Below are 14,473 nucleotides of genomic sequence, written 5' to 3'. Positions count from 1 at the left end.
CCTCCGAAAAGTAGAGACACAGGGGACTGAAATTTTTAGAGATGAAGACTGAAACTTTAATAACAGTTTATACCTAAAATACTTTTATTTCAATTAATTAATTCTAATTTTATCCTTTGTGCAAATTAAATTAGAGTTTCATTCTTGTTTCAATTTCTGTCTCCCATTTTGCACCAAATAGAATACTGAGATTTATTTCAATCCTTGTCTCTTAGTCTCTGTCTCTCAGTCTCAGTCTTTCCATCTCTGTCTCTCCACCAAACGCTACTTAACAATTGAGATAAATCTTAAAAGTTAGGAGTTTGCCAAAAATAAATTTATCTCTTGTTTACAAAGAGCAACCTGACAACTAGGAGACTTGTACTCACGGATAGAATTTATTCATGCATATGATGATGCATAAGAGAAATTAATTTTATACTTGAACCTAGACAACCTAGGGGTATAAAATATAATTCAGTTAAATAATTGTCCGACAACTAGATAATTATTTGGGATTATAATTGTATGGGATGCAATTTAATCATGTTTATTTGGAATAGGTATGAGTAACAACTTGACAACCAAGGTGCTCATTCATGATTCTAAATAATTTTTCCAGAAATATAGATTTCTTGATTTACTTTCATATTTTAAATTTTTAAATATGTCCATCTTTAGTATGGCATACTTGAAAGTAATAAATTGACTACAAATTGAGAATTGTTCTCATGTATGAAAGGGTTATCATGGACATGATAATCCTATTGAAATAATATTGTCCAATAAAATTGGTGATAGAATAGTCAGTACTTGTGAAGTATTTGGATTATTGTTTTATTACAATATAGGTTGTTTTGACAACCATGAATTCCAATTTCAAAGACATCTACCCACTATTTATTACTAAACATCTTAAGAAGATGTTGGTGTCTAAAACAAGATAGTACAACTATAAAAAATATTTGTTTAAACTAGTGAGAGCATTGGACAATATATTTTGAATTAAACAACTTTAGAAGTTGGAATGCCATTAGGCAAATGGCTTTAGCGAGAATTGTTCTTGTAAGCATTTTTGGAGATTTATTTTGTTGCAAACAATTTATAATTGGCTTTAATATGATTAAGATTGTGGCCTTTTTTGAAAAAAAAAAACTCAATATGAGTATTGAGGATGCGAATCAAAATTGCTCTTAAGGGTTAGTTTGACCAATAATAAAAATATTGAGTATTTTTATTATAAGAGTTTAAAGTAAAATCTCTAATATCTAATTAATATTCTATTAAATAGAGAATGAGATTCTCTCCGTGCATAAATACTAGTACTCTATGTACTCTATTATGCTTAAAAAATATGAAATTTGATTTAGTTGAATATCACTATTTGTTAAATATTTAGACTACATTTTAGAAAGGTGGCTAAATTAACAAATTTCTCACTAAATCAATTTTTTACCCATATGAAATATGGAAAAGGTATAAGCTGAAATTCAAGAACATTAGAGTTTGGAGATGTCTTATATGTGTTAAGAGATTGTACAACAATAGAATTGATATTATGTCCAATAAATGAGATTTATTGATTACCCTAAAGAAATAATAAGATTATTTTTATCACTCTTCTTATGACAAAGTGTCTGTGATAAGAGGTTAAACTTTTTTTAGAAAAGGATTCCATCTTAAAGAAAGAGTGGGAGTACAATTACTTTTATTAGAATTGTATACCACTCAATAGAGGATATACTTCCTCCTGAAAGTATAAAAGATTTGATCGTCAAACTAACTTTTCGAAAAAGTAACCTATTTGTATAATGATATAATTCTATAAAGATAGATCTAATAGTTACTTAGATTTTTTTTAATCATGTTCAATAAGGATTGTCCTTAAAATAAAATTATGCAATATTGTAGTGGGAGATTTCATGTTTTGATAAAACGTGATATTTATTATGCACTAGGTGTATTTTACAAAAGGTCAAGCAAACATGCTCAAGAGCAAAGGTGTTTAAGGTCAAAAGAATTTTGATAAACACAAATGTGCATTAAAAAATTATACACATGATTGATTGGCTCTAGTGCAAGTAGGAGATTATTATGATAATAGTATGCCCAAGATCCAATCTATCATGATTGGCTCTCGTGCAAGTGGGAGATTGTTGGGAATAAGTAGTATGACCACAATCCAATTAATCACGTGTCAAATAATTTGTTATTGTTATTATATTAAAATGTTAATATAATAAGGTCCTTGATTAAATTTAGAGATTTATCATTGTGATAGTGGGTGGCAATATGTACCCTACCCGCGGGTACCCAACCCGACCCCACCCGATCGGGTAGGGTTGCCAACCCGATCCGCAGCGGGTAGGGTAGGGTGCGGGTAGGGTTTTCATGCGGGTCGGGTAGGGTGCGGGTTGAGCCTCAACCCTACCCGACCAACCCGCACCCTATATATATATACTTATATAAAAATATATTTTAAGTGGATGTTGAACTAAAGACTTCTCACTAAATACAAAAGATCCTTAGTCATTAAAAGAAGATCATTAATTGATAATTTAATAATTTTTTTTACATAAAAGTCAGTTCTATTTTAAATTATCATCAAGTTATATAATAACGTTGTATTTTTTTTGTAACCCGCGGGTAGGGTCGGGTACCCGCGGGTAGGGTTAGGGTTGACTCCAAACCCTACCCTACCCTACCCATTGCCACCCCTAATTGTGATAGTGATCATAATATTGAGAGATAAATCTTTTATAATTTAATTTAAATTGTTCTTGGTCATAGGATTATTAAAAAGGACATTAATAATCCGAAAAGATCAATATATATATAATGGTCTTCATTGGATGAAGATTAATAGATCTCATTTATTAAATTATATATATAGATGGTGCATATAGAGATATGACCATTGAACTGACTTACTTTGAGAATTCCTAATGGTTATAATTACCGTATATTTGTCAATAGGATATTCTCAAGATGAACATGGTAATAGAGTTTCCTTTGACCTGCGACTGTCATAGTAATTAACAATGTATTTATTATACTTTGATTCTGGACACCTAATACCCTAGGATGCTAGTTGAATGGATATTGGGTATAATTTAAATACTTGTAGAATTAATAATTAGTTAATAAGAAATCCGTCAACTCTCGATAAAGAGTTTGAGCTCTGATTATAATGACTGAGATGAATAAAACCTTGGTCAAGGGGATTGAATGAATGAAGAAATGAGTTTCTTAGGTCACTCACAGTTCATTATAATAATGGTAGAGTTTGACAACTAAACCATACTCTAAAGGTTAACCAAGAGCTGGAAAGATGGGAGGAATTATACTTTGTTCTTCTGAGATTCTTAGTAAAAATATATTACTTCATACTATCGGGTCGTTGAGAAGTATTGCTAGACGCCAACTTTGATTAGTACATTTAGTATGACTAATTTACTACCCGCTTAGTATTGAACCTATGGGGTCACACACTAACGAGTGTTCTAATCTTTGTTGTAGAATTATTTAATTATTATTTTGATTTGATCAAATAAATAATTATATTAATTCAAATAGAATATTATTATATTCTTTGCTAGCACCAAGAATATAATAATAGTATGATGATTGAGAATATTAAATGAGATTTGAGAATAATTAGTTATTCTATTTCTAGATTTGGATGAGATCCTAACTGATTCTGTTTTCAAATTGAGTTATGATATGATTCATAAATTTGAAGGATTCAGATTTAGAATTTCAAGATATGATCTAAATTTAAATTAAGATTCAAATTTAAAATCAGGAACAAATCTCATACTATATATATGTATACCAAGAGTAAAGGAATAATTGACGAGAATAAAGAGTTTTATTCCATTACCTCTACACACATAAACGTATGTGAGCCTGATTCTTGGAGAAGAATTTTATGGCGTGCAAAGAGTTGCAAGAAATTTCTCAATTTAGATCAGATGTCCATTGGTCAAGGAGTTGACAGTAAAAATTGGTCTCGGTGTGGATATGCATAGCGCCTTCGTACCATCGAAGGAGAAAGTGATTTTTACTAGCGTACACAGGTATTTAGATCTGATCTATATATTATATATTATTAGAATAAAGTTTAAGTACAAAATAAATCTTTAAGGATTACTTTCTTTTTTTCCGCTGCGTGTTATGAACACTTAGTAATCCTTCGGAATAATATTAATATTACTGGAATGATATCTTAGTACATATACTAGATATTAACATTATTAGATAATAGGTGTAATTTTTTTAAAAAATTAGTACGTTAGTTATTAGGGCCTAATTTCTGGTTTGTTATTGCCTTTTATAATTTTTTTTCTTTTGTTAACATTTGTTAACTATATTAATATTGTACGGATAATAATATAATCATTATACATTATTATTAGTTTTAAAATAGAAGGACAGACTGGATAAATCAGGGAAGCCAAACGATGCAATTTCAGGAAGGAGAGAACAATGTGGTGGAAATAGGAGGTGAAGACAAAGTTATGAGTCATGAAAATGTTAAAGAATGGGATACAGAGAATGTTTGATCCGATATAAAAGTAGAAGATACAAATCAAAATGCTGATCAGAAGTTTATGCAGGAAGGTCAGTTAACCAAAAATAAGGAAACATGGAAGTTAGCAGTGAAATCTGGTGCTGTTTTCTATGATGAAGAAGAAGACATTAGGGAAGTTTTACAAAGTCAGAATGAAACTATTGTGGTAAAACAAAAAGAGAAAATTAAGAGGAGCAGGCCCAAACAGCATAACAAGGTGTGTAAAAATTCTTTTAAATGATTTATAGTTGCTGAAATATTAGAGGACTAAGAAGGGATGGAAAGTTGAGTATGATAAAAGAGTTGAAGAAAACGTATAGGTTGAATATGCTAGGATTGATTAAAACTAAGAGGGAGGCAGTGACTACGTTTGATGTAGTACGATTGTGGAGTTGTGTCACGGTAGACTCAGGAGTTTAATCCAATATATTCTATCATCATGTGGACTGACTGATAAAAAAATAGCTCCAACTGTTCTGTTTGAAGATTCAGCATGCATTACTCAACTTAAATGTGGATACATCAAAGGTGATAGAACAAAGCATATTTCCCCCAAATTCTTCTTCACTCATGGCCTTCAAAATCAAAGAACAATTGATATCCAACAAATCTGCTCAAGCGATAATCTGACAGATTTATTTACAAAGTCGCTTTCGAAATCCTCCTTTAAAAGATTGGTACATCAAATTGGGATTCGCCAATTTCGAGATATTAAATAATGTCGATAAGAGGGAGGAGGCTGTACTCTTTTTTCCTTGGTCAGGTTTTTCTTCCTATTGAAAATTTTTCTTGACAAGGTTTTTAATGAGGCAGTGCTCATTACAAAGAATATTGTATTCTTTTTCTTTCACTAGATTTTTCTTTGATAAGATTTTAACAAGGCATAATCTTAAATGAACATCTAAAAAAAAGTGTTATGATATGGATAGAATGGATGCCCTTTTAATAACTTGGGCGGCTAATTTTTTCAATATTAAAGGAATCACCTTCTTAAGATAAATTTAAATTAATGAAGCAATGCTTGAAACAACACACAACAAACACTCCTTTCTTTTTTTATAGGCTGCTACATATATTAGTGAATATATATATGAATTATCTCTATTATATTGAGATAATAATATTAGTGACTATTAAAACTAAAATCTTCTATTTATACTTTTTTATTTTATATTTATTTTTTCTTTCTTATTATTTATTTCACAACACAACCTTTATTTATTAGCACTACAACCTCTTAACAATCACCTTTTTAATGAGTCCTTAATTTTTCATTTTCTTTGTTTTGTTATTTGGTAGATTTTTTTCTTTTATTTTTCATCTTTGGATCCATTACAAATCATGACAGTAAGGCATTTTGGTGTAATTTATTTGTTATATGTTTTATATTTGGATAATGAGATACCTACTAGATTATATATGCATACAAACTCATATAAGATAAAAATAATATTTGAATATATGGGACACATATTATTAGATTATATTTGTACATAACAATAACAATATGAGATAAGAGAAATATTTAAATATGTGAAACACATACTAAAATATATATGTACATAGTAAACCAATATAAAATTAGAGAATATTTAAATATGTAGGACACATATTAGATTATATATATGCATAAATTAAACTAATATGAGATAAGAGTAATATTTATACGTCAATAAATTATAACTCAAATGATATAGTTTTTTCATACTCACCTAAAAATTGTGATAAATTTGAGTCTCATTTTTAACTTAAAAATTAAAAAAGGTAATATTTGCAATTTTTTAACATAATTAAGATGTATATCGAACTAAAAAATTTATCAAACTGTGTAACATCAATTTATTATCACTCTTGCTTTTATTTTGAAGTACTCTACTGTTAAAAAACTCAAATTATTATGTTAATATAAAAAAGATATATTTTGTAATATCCTACTACACAGAACTTTACGCTTAAGTCGTAGAACAGAGGTAGTGTAGTGTTACGGACCTCTAATCATAAAATACATATGTATAATTGAGGAAAAATATAATATACTAGGAGCCTTGGAAAGCGAATAAAGCAAAATCGTAAAATAAAAAGCGCAATACTCAGGAAACGGAATTACTTGCGGGCTAAGAAACCTAAAGTTCATAGATATGAATAAACGAAAGAGTAGATAGATAGCCAAGAATACAACATAACTAGCTCCTGACTCACCCTGCGAAGCCAAGGTTGGCCGGAGAATATTTACATACATATACAAGTATCCCAAAATACAGAAATAAAACCTTAACTCTCCGTTAACCTCTATGAGGGAGAAAATAATCAAGTTTCTTGGAAAGAAAACTAAGTACATATATATATAGAACACAGGGACCACTCCGCTTCAGGGATCCAGACGCCTAGCGAGGTGCCTCTCGACCTGCATCTGAAAATAATAACACAGTATAGGGTGAGAACCGGGGGTTCTCAGCATGGTAAAGGTGTCACACATATAATATATAAGGTCCTGGGAATGCCAGAGGCAATCCTAGAATGCCAACACTCAGTTATGAAGCATAGATTCTACACAGAAGCCATAAAAAGGTAGGTGTCCTACGGAATTCAAGACTTATCTACTTAACCCTAACCTTATCGCCAACCCGTCCCACCTTTCCTCCGCTCCTCCATCACTAGTGGTTTAGCAGAGACAGACAACCAAACAGTTTCAAGCACAAGTAGAAAACAGGTAGTGCAGGTAACAAATATAACAATTAGCATATTATATATTCAGTTAAGCAATTCCAAGTAATGCAAAGTAGACAAAGAAAACAGAATGCACATTAATGTAACACCCTACCATACAGAGACTTATGCTTAAGTCATAATTCAGAGATGGCAAGGTATTACGACCTCTAAAACAAAAATTTAGTACGTATAGTAGTTAAAAGCTGCAGAATTTACAGATTCAAACCCCAATCTTCCGACGGACATAACTTCCTCATTTTAAATCGTTTTTCACTCATTCTTCGAACGAGCCCGGTTTGGCCCGTTCGGTCCAATCTTGGTCCGATTTCTATAAAATTGGTACCGAAATTCTCGTCTCAATTTCCTCTATCATATTAAGCCATAAAAATATCATTTTTGGCTTTCTAGAATAAATTCTCATTTATGGGTTAATTAGCCGTTAATTAACCGGGTCTTACATTCTACCCCCCTAATTGGGAATTTTGCCCACAAAATTCAAATTCAAATTCAATTACCTGAGAATAAGTGCGGATAATCCGTTCGCATCTCCGACTCAAGTTCCCAAGTGTGTTCCTTAACACCGCCTCGACTCCAAGCCACTTTGACTAATGAAACCTCTTTTCCACGCAACCGTTTGATACTAGTATCATCAATTCTGACTGGAGCCACTGGAAGCGTCAAATCTTCTCTTAACTGAACCGATTCGGGTTCTAACACATGGCTAGTATCAGGAGTGTACTTTCGAAGCTGCGACACGTGAAATACATCGTGCAGGTTTGAAAGATGGGGTGGTAGAGCCACCCGATACGCCACTGGCCCAATCCTCTCCAAGATCTGAAATGGACCAATGTATCGAGGATTCAACTTAGTTCGGACTTAAAGTCACTTGAGATTTCTAATCGGCTCAAACACAAGTTTCCAGATACTTCTCGAGCACCAATTTTTAGAGGTGAAAACTAGGGTTTTGGTTTAGTTTAGTTGGGCCAAGGGCCCACTTTGGGTCCGGTTGGCCCGGTTTGGCCCGTTCGGTCCAATCTTGGTCCGAATTCTATAAAATTGGTACCGAAATTCTCGTCTCAATTTCCTCTATCATATTAAGCCATAAAAATATCATTTTTGGCTTTCTAGAATAAATTCTCATATATGGGTTAATTAGCCGTTAATTAACCGGGTCTTACATGATGTATGCCTGTCCTATGGCTGATGAGGCTTATCTGTCAGTTATCCAATCAACCCGACAAGTCTGAAACCCTTAGACTGTCCCTCGTCGTGCATCCCCATGAGTCTATGCATAGCTTTTCACATTTCATTCATAATTCATATATTCATTCATTCACATATAACTTACTCAATGGGGGATATCCATTCCCGAGAATTTATACGTGCCCGGTCACCCTTACAACGTAGGGTCAAAAGAGTATCGAGTTTTAACCTGGAACACGTGGTGGCAAGCCACGGTTCTGTCACCCAAGGAAACTCGTATCTTAGATATCATTAAATTCATAAGCCGCATAATATTCATAACCATTCATATTCATTATATAATCATTCATCATAGCCATGACATCATGATTTCATTTGACCTTCACATCATTCTCTTATAATTCATCATGTTTACCCATTTTCTTCATCCCCAAGTTACCTCAATTTTCTAGTTTCAACTAATTACTAAGCTTACTAATAAGATCTAGGGTTAAAAGGATAAAAATAGAAGTTTAAAGGTTCGAAACTATATTTGAATCACAAAGTTACAAGTGCTAACAAAAACAGAGTGTGTGCAGATGCACATCAGTGTGCGTACGCACACCAACTAGGAACTACTTAGTGTGCGTGCGCACACCAACCAGGAACTACTTAGTGTGTGTGAGCCTCACCTATGCGAACGCCACCAGCAGAAAGCATACCCCGGTGCGTGCATGCGCACCATGGCGTGCGTACGCACATTTTCTGTAAAATACCAGGTGTGTGTGGGTATGCACAAGTGAAGTTGTTGCTACTGCTGGGTGTGTGCATACATTAGTGTGCGTAGGTATACACCAGAAATTCTGGTTCTGTTGTATTTTAAAAATTTTCAGTTTTTGCACCAGATTTTCGGCATCCATAACTTCCTCTATAGGATTCGGTTTTCCGCAAAATTTATACTGTTCTCAAGCTTATAAAACCCTCTTTGATTGGAAACAAATCTCATCTTCATCCAAAATTTGAGGTTCGAGTTATGGACTGTCAAAGTTCATAAAAATCAAGTTTTCGTTCAAAACCTCAAACCTCCATTTTCTTTAAAAAATTCAACTTACCATCTTTATATCTATCAACACAACCTATCAATAACATTACCACAATAGCCACCATGATAAACCATACCTCAAATCAACAATAACATACATACACTTCCCAATGCATCAAATCACCAACTAGCCAACAAGCACCAAAGTCAACATAACATCACTTTACCATTACCACATTAATCCTTCCATAACTACCATAACCCAATTCCACAATATCATATATCAACCTTACAAATATATCAACAAATTTGTCATCCACCTATCCAAGACATTCATATATTCTTTCAACAAGTTCATAGTCATAAATTCATCAATTCACATCCTGTTATCATCATCCACAACAATAATCCAATACACAACTCAACAACAAGGATACTAAACATTAAACGTTCCTTTACATTCCAACTTATCCTAGGGTCGTCTAGTCTAAGTTTTCACAGAGCATTATATATTAAGTACGCGAAACCTAAACCATACCTTGGCCAATTTCCACGTATTTATCCAAGGTAACCCACAAGGTAAAGTTGTAAGCCTCAACCACCAAAAATCCAACAACTAGAACTCTCACCAAGCTTCCAATTAAGCTTCCAACATATCCAATTGCCTCATATCATATATTTACATGCACCTAACATAATTATCACAATATATTCCCAAAATTCATTACCCAAAATACTAAACCAAGGAATTAGCTAGGGTTCTAGAATTCTCACCTTACACAAGCACCAAGGAAGCAAGATTGAACATTCTCCTCAAGCTAATTCGAGTCTAAATATCGAAATTGAATGATTTTCAATACCCTTGATCATAAATTTTGAAACTGAAAGTGAAGAAATTGAGGAAGAAAATGTGGATTTCTTACCTCACAATATTTTGGGCTTTGTAGAACTCGACGCCACGGTTGCGTCCGCAAATGGTGCGGCGATCGGAGCTCGAAGCAAGAAGTTATGGAAGATTGAATTTGAACCAAGGGTTTTGGAACTTTGGAATTATTCTTCCCTAAACCGTTTGAGGTATTAAGACAGATTAGGGGCTTGTGAGGTATCCAGCAGTTTTTTCGATGTATCCTCTGAACCTGCACGACATACCCACATTCCACCACGCCGGCAGCATGCCTCTGAGATAAACCACATTTTACGGTTTGAGTTAATTTAATTGAAAAAGATATTTGACGTGCTGAGTAACATCGGTTAAGGTTGACAATACCAGCATAAGCGACTAGGCGGAAGAGTAGTATCGATAATAAGGGTTGCTTGGAATCACGTTGAGATCGAAGAGCATACTTGGGAACTCAAATCGGATATGCAGAAAGACTACCCACACCTCTTTTCAGGTAACTAAATTTTAATTTTGAGGACAAAATTCTTAATTAGGTGGGTAGGATGTAAACCCTGCAAGATTAGCGAATAATTGGTCAATAAATTAAATTTTAATAAAAAAAATTTGAAATGTTAATTTTATAGTAAAATAGGATAGAGCTAGTTATGCTGTATCTTTGGCTATCTATCCACTCTTTCGCTTATTCATATTTATGAACTTTAGGTTTCTTAGCCCGCAAGTAATTCTGTTTCCTGAGTGTTGTGCTTTTTATTTTGCGATTTCGCTTTACCCGTTTTTCAAGACTCCTAGTATATTATATTTTTCCTCTATTATACGTATGTATTTTATGATTAGAGGTCCATAACACCACATTACCTCTGTTCTACGACTTAAGCGTAAAGTTCTGTGTAGTAGGATGTTACAAAATATATCTTTTTTATATTAAAAATTTGTTTATATTTAACGTAACATTGTTAAATTTATATTTTAATATTTTATTATAAAAATATATTTCAAAAAATCATGAGAATAGTAATAATAATACATAATAATTTAATTTTTTAACAGTAGAGTACTTAAAAATAAAAGCAAGAGTGATAATAAATTGATGTTACGCAGTTTGATAAATTTTTTAGTTCGATATACATCTTAATTATGTTAAAAATTTGTAAATATTACCTTTTTTTTTAATTTTAATATGAGTATTAATTTTTAAATTTAAATTGGGAACGTCAGAAAAAATCAAAAGCTTGTAGGTTTGAGGGAGAGATTAAATTTTGTTAAAAAAAATTAACGGTTTAAATATAAAAAGAATGTTATAACGTAGGATAAAAATTATTTGTGAGTGGGAAAGTAATTATTAATAACTTTTTTCAAAAAGTTACTTGCAGTTAACCAATTTATTTTTAAATTTTATTTTGTTTAATTTAAATTATAGGAGTTTATTTATCATGTATCCTTAAAGCACATGTTAAGATTACAAAATAAAAAAGTTTTTATTGAAAATATAAAAAATTTAATTTTCGAGTCTAAGATTTTAAAAATATTTGGTAATAAAAAAATATTAACCAAAAACCGTCAAAATTTATTATTTTTGGCTTTATTTAATGATTTTTTAATAAATTAAATGTTAAATAAGACAAATTTTGCCTGATTATTTTTTGTTTCTCTAACATTACCGATTAGATCGCCGAACTCACCAAGAAGGTCTAGCTTCTCTGTGATAACCTCTGATCCGTCATCTGTGCTGCCACTGCTCAGCCCCTTAATGAGCGTGTCATCCACCGCATTGTCGCTGATGTCTCCAAGACCCTTGACCACACTCTCGCCCTCCTACGCCACTGCCATGGTAACGGCGACGTCCTCCGCCAAGTCTTCTCCATCACCACTACCGCCGATTTTTGCAAGATTGGAGAAACCTATCCTCCCTAGGTTCCAATTTTGCTTCTATTTCTGATTTTGTTAATTAGATTGTTAATCACATTGTTTTTTATTCTGATTTTGTTAATCCACTAATTCTGATTTTGATTCTGATTTTGTTAATCTATTATTAATCACATTGTTTCAAATTTTGATTCTGTGCTTCTGTTTCTTCTGCTTTTGATTTTGTTTCTTTTTTTATGCTTCTGATTCTTCTTATATTTCTATTTCTATTTTTGTTTCCAATTCTACTTTTGTTTTTGTTTCTAATTCTGCTTATGCTTCTATTTTTTCTATTTTTGATTCTGTTTGTGTTTGCATTTCTGTTTTTTATATTTATTACATTGTTTTTGCTTTATTGTTGTTGTTGCTGAAGAAGAAGAAAAAGAAGAGATATTGCTGTGATGGAGAAGAATAATATTACAAACATTAACCAATACAATTCCTATCCCTCTTACAGAATATATATCAAGATAAAGGCGAGGGTACAATAAACCATAACTAAAACAATACAGAGCATCACAACAACAATTAATAAGCTCTTCATAACTTCTGCGCCCATATCCTGAAAGGGGAAAAATGTAGGGGGGTGAGAACATCATCCTCGAAAGGGTTCTCAGTAGAGGGTTTTTGGGAATTACTGTAATAGGATACATGAAGATAAACCGTGCCAGTGATTTATAACCGTCTTATGCCTCTTTTCAAAAACAACGGTTTACAATAAAAGTCGGAAATCTTTTCTGAAAGAGGAATCATTCTATTCTCAAAACATCAAAGCCTTTCAAAAAGGTTTATCTATACTGTACCAAAATAGCTTTTCATATTTTATTCCAAACCAGAAACACGAAACCAAAATCAACCATCGGTTCATATCATTCCAACCACGGCCCTAGGCCCAAACAATCCAACCATCAACCAATCACCACAAAATCCAACCACGGCCCTAGGCCCAAACAATCCAACCACGGCCCTAGGCCCAAACAATCACTTCCAAAACCATGGAAAGTTAAAGATTCTTTTTGGGAACATTCAAAATCACCCATCCAACAATGGGATTTTATAACAAAAGTTTCTTGCCAGAGTCCCAAGTCTTTAGGGGAAGGTCAACTTACATCAATTCCTTAAAATTCATTGAAACTCTTAAAATCATAGATTCTCGGTTCAAGTAAATAAAATTGAATTTATTATGAAACCGAACCATACAAAATCACAAGTTTCAACCCGGTCCAAAAATCAACTCATTTGAAACGGAACCGGTTCATTTGAATCAAACCGCTTTCAGATTTCTTTTTGGAACCCATTTTTCCAACTCTTCCAAAATGCCTCAAACTTGATTACTCAATCAAAAGTCTAAATTCCTTTAAAATCACTAAAAGCTCCTTTTTATATTGAAATCAATATTAGAGCATCATTCTTTCCTTCAGTGATTTAAACTGTACAAATAGTTCGTTTCTAAATAAGCTGAACTCAACGCATAAAGTTCATTAAATAGATTAAGCTTGAAAACATAAATATTCTCTTAATAAATCAATTAATACAATTTCTCAAATCCAACCCTTTTTAAATAACTTTACAAACAAGAGTAGGATTTTGTAGAAATTTCGGCAGCACCTCCCCTAAAATTTGGACTTTTGCCACCCGGTTCGGGTCCCAACTAAACCGATTCTCATTCCTTTTTAACAGCCCAAAACCAGAAATCAATTCAAAAGTAAACTAAATCCAACAGTCGCCTCAGTGGCATATCTCAAGGAAACTATTTCAAAAATCAATTCAATATCAATCAATTTAACTCATTTCCAAAGCTTTAAAGAAACAGTTCAGTAACAAATCATTTGTCCAAGATCAAGTCAATTAAAGTAAACCAGGCTAAATTTAACAGTGCATTCGACTTTTCACATCATCAAATAATTGACTCAAATCAAATCAATCCTCAACGGATTAAACTCAGATTTCAAATATTTAAAGAATCAGCTTCAAAACATTACATTTCACAAAGCCGCACAACAAATTCAGCCAAACAAACATTCATAAGCTTTCGAGACAATGAAATAATACATAAGGCCGATACAATCACCAAATACACATTTTCTCACATCAGTATCCATATGTAATAATTCCAACATATAGAAATATAGTTTTTGGAAAGCGCCCCTACCTCAAAACGCAATTCCATAACCCAAACGCCTCA

The sequence above is a fragment of the Arachis ipaensis genome, chromosome B05 (genome assembly GCF_000816755.2).
Source record: "Arachis ipaensis cultivar K30076 chromosome B05, Araip1.1, whole genome shotgun sequence".
Taxonomy (NCBI): domain Eukaryota; kingdom Viridiplantae; phylum Streptophyta; class Magnoliopsida; order Fabales; family Fabaceae; genus Arachis; species Arachis ipaensis.
The sequence above is the reverse complement of the archived record's forward strand: the minus strand, read 5'-3'. Positions refer to the sequence as shown.